Here is an 8262-nt window from a genome sequence, read left to right on the forward strand (position 1 = left end):
CCATTTGTCTTTTGGGGGACTAGCTTATTTCACTAAGCATGATGGTTTCCAGTGATGCATTAAGTCTGTAGCTACAAAGTAATTTTGAATAATTTAACTGCAAACTAAGGGAAAAATAAAAAGAAAGGATGGAAGGAATGATCTTAAAAGAGGAAGAACAAGGGAAAGGAAAAATGTAATTGTCTTCTTAGAACTGAATGTTCTTCCTAACAGTGAAAGCTGCTATTAACATGTACTTAACATGTATTCAAAGCAAAAACTTTAAATAATCCTTTAAAAGTCTCTCATTTTCCTTCCTCCAATCAAAAGATTGACAAGTCTCTTGACTTTAGCCTTAAACCTTAAAAAAAAAAAAGGCTTTTACTTCCCTGGCTCACTTACTGTCAGTGAGGTCAGCAGCACCGACAACTTTCTTCTAGTCTGTTCCAATAGCATCTTTGCTGGATTCTTTTCTCTGTTCTTTGATATCCCTTTCTCTCTATAACATCTACTCTAGCTTCAAAATGCAAGTTTTAACACAACACAAACTTAAAAAAATAAAACATTAATAAGAATAAATAAAAATAAAACGGAAATATGTTCATTTTTCCCAAAATAAGCCTTTTGAAACCTATGATTTTTTTTTTGGTGAGCTGTATTTTTCTATGAACTTTTTGGGCTCCTTAATATTATAGAGCTTTTCATAGAATGTATTACTATTAAAATATAATCCAAACACTTCATTGTGTTTATTTAGGTAATCTAGCAGTTCTGGCAGGTGAAACTGAACATTTCGGTAACTTAACCGAAAAGCTGCTTGTTTTCTCTTGCAAATCCTAAACAATTCTGTTAAAAAATGGATGGCTCTTTAATCAAGTCATAAGCTAATACCCTAAGTTCTTCAAAATAAAAAATTAAAATAATGTTTGTAAAATTTTGTGGGAAAATTTTAAGACTATGGCTTGGAGTTAGCAAGAAACAATTAGTTTATATTTTAGACATTTACAAGGATCATAGACACACACAAGTGAACTTATACAGTATGCTCTAACATGGATCAAAGTAGGGACAGAACAGTCCACAAATAGCAGTTTCTTTCTATCCTGCTGTGCCACCCACTGTCTCATGTGAGTGATACCCTGACTTCAAATTGTTTATGCACTAAATACAATGGAAGCTTCTTTTACTAAAAATATCAATTACTAATCTTTCTTTTTCAACTGCTTTTTCATATTGACAACAATTTTTGATCCTTTATAGAATTAATATTTCCAAGTAGCTTTCCCAGGAAAATTCTTCTGGGTCCTGAATTTAACATAACCCACAATTCCCTGTTTCTGCAAAATTTTATTACTTATTTTTTTCCTTTTACTTAAATGTTTTTGTATATTGCTTATCAACCTGAAACAGAGACAAAGCAGAAGAGGTGAGAGGGAGAAGGCTGAAAATCATTCCTCCTCTGGTTCACTTTCTGAAAACCCACAACAACAAGGGCTGTGCCAGGCTGAAACAAGGAGCCAGAACTTCCACCTCTGTCTCCTATGTGGAGGGAGGGCAGTGACCCCAGTCATGGAGCCGTGAATCCTGCTTCTCTGATGGATATTAGCAGGAAATTACAATCAAAGTAGAAGTAGGACTTGAACGCAAGCACTTTGTTAAGGGCTGTCTGCATCCTAGATGGTGTGTTAACCCTTGGCCAATTCACAAATCTCCTTATTGTTTAAAAAAAATCCATTGCTTCTTTTTACACTCACCGTGAATTTCATATTCAGTATTGTCATCAGTGCCAGAAGAGAGCCTAGGCACTTACTAACCAAAATAAAAGGTTACTGGAAAGAGTGAATGACAAAACTGTCAGAGGATTAGACAGGAAAGAGCTAATTCATCTTTATGGAAGGAATTGAAGAAGGCAGGCCAAGAAATGTGAAAGAACATTTAAATTTCACATTATGAATGAAAGTTCATCTGAGGACTGAACATAAAGTCTGTTTCCTTATGCGGGCTTCTATTAAATCCTGATGATTCATTTTAGAATTATGCAGCAATTCCAATGACTAGTCAAGCATTCCCATAGAGAATGTGATATAATTTCCCTAGAGAATCCACTTAGCTTTAGGTACAATTTACTAACTCTCCCCAGCGATTTCTCTACATTTATGTTTGCCAAGCTGGAGGACTATCCATTTAAATGAAATGAATAAACCAGCATTATGCTATTTGTAATCTCCAAATGTTATTTTACTGTTGGACCTGTTTTAAAAGATTCCTTTTCTTTTCCTTCTGTTTCCTTCCCACTTATCCATTCTTCCTCTTGTTCTCTCTCTCTTGCTTTCTTCTTTTGAAGGGCATAGTATCAATGAAAGAGGAAGAGACAGGGAATGAGAAATCAATTTCTATTTGCCAATGAACTCCACCCATGCATAGGCCAGAAGTACTGATTTTTAATATTGCAATTTTTTCTGAATCTATTTAGTAATATAACAGTTGTTTTAAAGATCTATTTTATTTTTATTGGAAAGGCAGATCAGATTTGTAGAGAGAAAGAGACAGAGAGAAAGGTCTTCCATCTGCTGGTTCCTTCTCCAAGTCGCTACAAAGGTCAGAGCTGAGCCAACCTGAAACTAGCAGCCAGGAGCTTCTTCCAGGTGTCTGATGCAGTTTCAGGGTTCCAAGGCCTTGGGCCATCTTCCACTGCTTTCCCAGCCACAGGCAGGGAGCTGGAGGAGAAGCTGAGCAGCCGGGACATGAACAAGTGCCCATATGGCATTCCCAGTGCTTACAAGGTGAGGATTTAGCCACTGAGCCATCGCACCAGGCCCTACTTGTAACAACTGCTTGTGCATGTGTATTTCCTAGGATTTTATTCATATAGAACTAAGTCATTTGAATCTCTGTGTTATTTCTCTGCTTCTTTCTGATTTGTATGGCATTTAGTTATTTCTCTCTCTTCCTTTCTTTTACTTTTCGGCTGCTTGCTCTGAACAAGACTTTCAGCTACAGAATGAACACATTAGATGAGAGGGGGAAGCATTATCTTGCTCCTAAACTAAAGGGAAAATATTTTACTTAGTTGTAAATACTTTACTTATTTTCATAATTTTATTTAAAAGAGAGACATATACAAAGATATATGCAGCACATTCACATGGAAAAAAGAGAGAGCATTTTATGTGTGTTAATGCAATTTCCAAATACCCACAATAGCTACTGCTAGACTGGGCTGAAGCCACGAGTTGGGGCTGAGGCTGTGTTTCTCAGGGTAGCAAGGATCCCGGTATTCCTGCAGTCTCCTGCAGGAAGTTGCATCAGAAGTGAAACAGATACGGTGTAAGGATCAACTGAACAGACAGCAAGAAGATGCTCAATGGGAAAATGAATTTACTAATCTACACTGAACATCATCCACATTTTCAGAATGATGCCCTCTAAGAAAACATAGCCTTTTATATCCAGAAAGAACTCAGTTGTCTTTCGTTAATCCTTATCTCATGTGAAGTTAGCAATTCACAGAATAGGGAAAAGACATCAACACAGAGTCTTGGTAGGCTTTGATTCATTACTTGTAACTCATGAAAAACAAGAAGAAAATATAGTATTGAGGCCAGGGACATTCTCTTCTGCTATTTTTTTAATTTATTTCCTATTTTTAATTCATTAATTACATTGTATTATGTAACACAGTTTCATAGGTACTTGGATTCTCCCCACTCCTCCCCAAACCCTCCCACCATGGTGGATTCCTCCACCTTGTTGCATAACCACAGTTCAAGTTCAGTTGAGGTTCCCCCATTGCAAGCATATACCAAACATAGAGTCCAGCATCTTAACCAGAGGGAGGCACACAGGAAAGATTACACCAGGGAATTCAGTCTGTCACTTGGTGTTGTAAGGTTAGATACAAGCCCAGAAGTTCCTGGCTTGCAAACAGCTCCCTTGTCATGCACACAGCTTCTTCAACACAGCTTGCATTGGGCACTTTGATGTGGGTTGAGGATTTCCCAAGGGATTGGGAGCATCAAAGGTAACACAATCATTCCAATACAGACTTCTCAAAGTGTCCTTATTCTGCCAAAGGCTCGCTCTTAATCCATTACAGTTACAGTAATTAGCCATAGGGGAAAAGTTAAAAGTTAAAAATTGGGAAGCATATAACAAGAATATTATATAAAGTAAATACCAACTAAATATTTTAGAATGATTTGATTTTGACTTAGTGTAATAAACTTTCTTGCTCAAATAGAGATTTAGATTCAGATATATATCCTGAGAAATATTATTTCATGTTTCATTTTCTATTCTTGAAATTTCAGCTCCAAACAGGGCTTTTCCCATTTTTGGTAACTAGTACCTAAGTCTGAGAAAAATACAATTGTTAGAAATACATATTTCCTGCATGAAATTTTGAGTTAAATTTATTTTTACAGTTTGCTGATGTCAATACTTCCAATATGTTCAAAAATTGCTTATAAGCCTGATAGCAGCGTGTCAAAGCATTTTAATTCAAAAAGACAAAAATACTCATTTTAGGTTTTAATGCAAATTTTCAATTAAAAATAAAGGAGAAATCCATAAATTATGATGAGAAGGCCACAGCTGCAAAATTTAAATTAATTTTCAATAGAAAAGTATCACACTCAAAGGAAAGATGCGTCACAGAAGATATAATCAATATAGATTACAGATGAAAGAGTAACCCACTGGTAAGGCACATGCCTAGAAGGATATCCTGATTTAACTTTGATTAAAAATTTCTTTCCTCGAATCAAGATGGTGGAATAGCATAAGGACACCTTTAAGCAGACGGAGAAACATTTAATCAGGATGAAGCAGAGAGGACATATTCAAGGAAATAGGAAAGGACAGAACAATAGCAGAGGGGTACTTGGAGACTGACAGACACAGGAAAGCAGCAGACACAACGGTGTGGTGTTGCATGACTGATACTCCAGCAGCATTCAGCTAACAGTGATCTGAACTCCACCAGCAGCCGGAACTCCACCAGCAACCAGGTGGGAAGGGACTTTCACTGGGAGTTTGGGAGGCAAACCCAGACAAAGGACTGTCTGTCGTGCTGGTCCGTTTGATTTGATCAGGAGCAGAGACAGAGCAGCAGATGGGCAGTGTGAGAACAGGGTGGATTTCACAACCCGGCCAGCCCCTAGAGCCGAATTGGGCGCCATTTTGCGTAAGGAGGCAAAGGCAAGGGAAAGGACTGAGCATACACTGAGCTGGGAGTGAACTCATCTTTGACTCAGTGAACTGCAGCAACATGGCATTCTACAGGTTCCACCAAGACAGGTCTGGGTAGCCCTCGGACCTGACAGCCAGCAGATCAAGAACTCTAGTAGTGGTACATCAGGCACCATTTTGTACACTGTGGCAATAGCTTTAAGACTGCAGGGGACAACAATGAACTGCGCATGTACTGAGCTCAAGAAAACTCACTGAGTTCCATGGATTGCATTGGTCCGCAGGAAAATAATACCAACTGTGGCATTGTACCAGTCAAAATAGGTCCGTGTGGCACCCAGACCTAACATCCAACAGGTTCTGAAAAGATCAGTGCCACCAACAACCTAGCTATATAGGACACCTGGTGTCTCACTAATCCTGGGACCAGCTCCAACTGAAAGTGGAAAAAAGGTTGCAGAGACAACGGTACAGTCTCAGCACGGTATCACAGGAGGAGGAGAGTGGTGAGCCAGGAGCTGGGGCTGTGGAGACCATGGTGGAAATCTAACATAAGAACCCAGACCTGGAACTTGCTGGAGGTTGTGGCACAAGTAGATGCAAGCAAAGAGTTATGTACCAAGGGCAATAAGTAAAATCGCATTGTAGACCTGTGGGTGACACAGCTTAGAAACCTGCTCCAAGGAGAAAACTCTGCTAACCAGAAGTACAATGACCAAGAGCAAAAGAAAAGACAAAGGCACAATAAATATTACTGAAAACTCCCCTGCAAAGGAGCAAAACCCTATGCTAACCTCAGAGTTAACTGAGGAAGACATCGAGAAAATGGGGCACACAGAATCCATAAAACTCATTTTAAAGCTTCTGATGTACAATGAGAAGCTCATGCAAGATTTCAAAGAATTTAAGGAAGCGATGAAGCAAATCAAGGCTAATATATCAGAAATTAAGAACACAGTAGAGCAAATTAAAAGTACAATGTCTCGAGAGTCTCCAAAATAGAATGAAGCAAGCAGAAGAAAAAATCTCAGCATTGGAAGATATTTCCTGTCATCAGGGAGAAGCAAATAAAAAGCTGGAAGCAGAGCTGGATCAGGCAAAAAAAAAAAGTATTCAAGAATTGAAAGACACTATTAAGAGGCCAAATATAAGAGTTATGGGAGTCCCAGAAGGTGCAGAAAGAGAAGCTGAGTTTGCAAATGTATTTAATGAAATAATAAAGGAAAATTTCCCTAATCTAGATAAAGTATTGGGAAACAAGATCCTGGAAGGGCACAGAACTCCCAATAGGCTTGATCAAAAGCAATCTTCACCAAGACACATGATCTTCAAGCTCTCTTCAATTGAACATAAGGAAAAGATCCTTAAATGTGCACGTGAAAAATATCAATTGACATATAAAGGAATTCCAATTAAACTCACAGGAGATTTCTTGCAGGAAACTCTACAGGCAAGAAGAGAATGGAGTGACATATTCCAGATTCTAAGAGCAAAAAATTGTCAGCCTAGGATTACATATCCAGCAAAGCTTTCTTTTGTCTTTGAAATAAAATTAAATACAATTCTTCCACAGTAAAGAAAAGTTACAAGAATTTGCCTCTTTCAAACCTGCCCTGCAAATGATGCTTACAGATGTTCTCTTCACAGAGAAGAGGAATACCAACAAACAAAACCAAAGGCAAACGGGAAGAACAGCCCAGTAAAATAACAATAGAGACTAAACCAATGAACAACCCATTCCTAAAATGACAGGACCAAAGTACCATCCATACATATTAACCCTGAATGTAAATGGCTTAAATTAAATCGAACATCACAGATTAGTAGACTGGATTAAAAAACAAATCTCATCTATTTATTGTCTAGAAGAGACACACTTCACCAGCAAAAATCAGCAGAAACTGTATTGCATGGGTTTTGTTGTTTTCTGTTAGTTTCCTCTCTTGAAAACACTTTCTTCTGATTAAATCATTCAATGACTCATAGATCATGCAGTGGCATCATTTTCTGCGTGAAGGTTCTTGATTTTCATTTCTTCAGCTACACGTTAGTCATTTAATAGCATGTTATTTAACTTCTTGGTGTTGTTAATTTCTTTTTTCTCCCTGATGTTGATTTTGACTTGTGGTTTTTCATTTAAGGGGATATATAGTAGCTGTGCAATGGAGACTGTCATATCTAGTAACATGTCATTTAACTTCATGGCATTGTAAATTTCTATTTTTCTTTCTATTGTTGATTTTGTATTATGACTTTTCATTTAAGGGGATGTATAGTAGCTGTGCAATGGAGACTAACGTCCAGATGTGAGGATACAATGTAGTATGCATTTCTGCTTCCAGACAAAGATAGACTTACAATGAAACTGTGTGCTATATCTTGACAGTAGGATGCTGGACACTCTGCCATTGTCCATGCCCGCAATGATGGACATTATGACTGTGTATGAAGAACTATATTTTAGTAATGATATAGAGGAACTAGGTGGGGGGAGGGAATTGGGGAGGAGATAAGGGAAATGCCAGGAACCTATGGAATTGTATCATAAAATGATAATAATAATAATAAAATGTTAAAAAATTTCTTTTCTCACTTTCTTTCATAGCTTTCATCAAAAGAAAGCTTATTTTCCAAACAATATTTTTGTGTAGTTCAGAACCAGGAGGCAAAGATGTGCATGATACCAAAGTGTGCTGCAAAAAGCTTTTGGCATTTCAGCTGGTGGCAGTTACTGATAGAAATAAAAATGGAAGAAAATTGTCTTCCTTTCTTTCTTTTTTTTTTCCCAAACAAATCCACTAGTGTTCTGTCTACTGGAAACAATGCAATCATTTCTACTTGTCTCACACAGCTTGTTTATACCCTTTGTCAGACTCTGATTTTCCTTTTGAAGTCGGGAAATTTAGTTCTCCCAAAAGGGTCTGCCAGTGAGTTAGTCAGCTTTAGGGGCTACTGAATAATATCTAATGGGGCAAAATGACTGGTCCTTTTCTGTGTCTTCTGCTCAAAATACTATTGCAGATTTAAAGTTAATACGCCTGAAGCTTTGTCATGTCACACTTCACGGAACATCAAATATATGATTTTGAACAT

This window comes from Ochotona princeps, chromosome 3 (assembly GCF_030435755.1).
Source record: "Ochotona princeps isolate mOchPri1 chromosome 3, mOchPri1.hap1, whole genome shotgun sequence".
Taxonomy (NCBI): Eukaryota; Metazoa; Chordata; class Mammalia; order Lagomorpha; family Ochotonidae; genus Ochotona; species Ochotona princeps.